At 40.9% G+C, this 928-nt stretch overlaps 1 non-coding gene across 1 annotated transcript; it reads right to left on the reverse strand.

Annotated features, from left to right (window-relative positions):
• Positions 1-530: 530 nt before the first annotated feature.
• Positions 531-670, reverse strand: LOC126425493 (U4 spliceosomal RNA). Its single transcript, XR_007576348.1, has one exon. It is a non-coding gene; the product is annotated as a U4 spliceosomal RNA (small nuclear RNA).
• Between the last annotated feature and the right edge of the window lie 258 nt (positions 671-928).

Below are 928 nucleotides of genomic sequence, written 5' to 3' on the forward strand. Positions count from 1 at the left end.
ACAGCAGTTCCATGGTCATAAGTTCTAATTATCAAGGTGTACACACAGCAGTGTCCAAAAAGGATCAAACATGCATCTAATGATCAGGACACAAACACAAATTATAACACTGGCAGTGCTGTGAAAATGAATTAAGTACAACACCTGCCTCCCACACACTCACCAACTCTCACTGTACTGCCCTAGTCTCCTCCTCTAAATTCTGACACAAGTTTTGTCAAATCCTACATTTATCAGTAATCACTGCATGTGTGTACCACAAGTATGCTATGGAGCAAGAATTGCCACTAGACAGAACCACATTTCAACTGTCCACATTGGCATCTTTATTCACACATAGCAGTTGCACAACATCTTACACTGAGGAGTATGTTTCTCACCAGCTCCCTAAGACATGTACACAATTCATCAGTGAACACAGACTAGTCTGTGTACATGGTCCCTAACAACCATCAGCTAAACACTTCCACAAGTGCAGAATGAGTACACAGATAAACACAGTTTGAAGCATTGTTTCTATGACACTTACACCCCCTCAGGGGTTGCCAAAAATTGCCACAGGGACGGTATTTCACGTCTCTCTGGCGGGGTATTGGTAAAAGTTTTCAACTAGCAATAATCGCACCTCAGTTATACTTCACTGGTTACGATAATGCCACTGCGCAAAGATTAACTACCTAGCGCCTGGCACTGCTATTTATACCTGACGTTCGTTCCAAACACATACAAGTACTTGCATCATTGATACCTATCAGTATTACCTTACACTACTCAAGTTCCATTGGGGGAAACAAATACAGAAATATACAGAAAAAGAACAGTAAAATACATTTTATTAGAGGCAGATTTTCTGTTCTTTGCTCCTTGTGTCTAATTTTTGTTTACACGCCCACTCACCGCCATCTTAAACGCTCAAAACTCCACAGTA

The sequence above is a fragment of the Schistocerca serialis genome, chromosome 10 (genome assembly GCF_023864345.2).
Source record: "Schistocerca serialis cubense isolate TAMUIC-IGC-003099 chromosome 10, iqSchSeri2.2, whole genome shotgun sequence".
NCBI classification, from domain to species: domain Eukaryota; kingdom Metazoa; phylum Arthropoda; class Insecta; order Orthoptera; family Acrididae; genus Schistocerca; species Schistocerca serialis.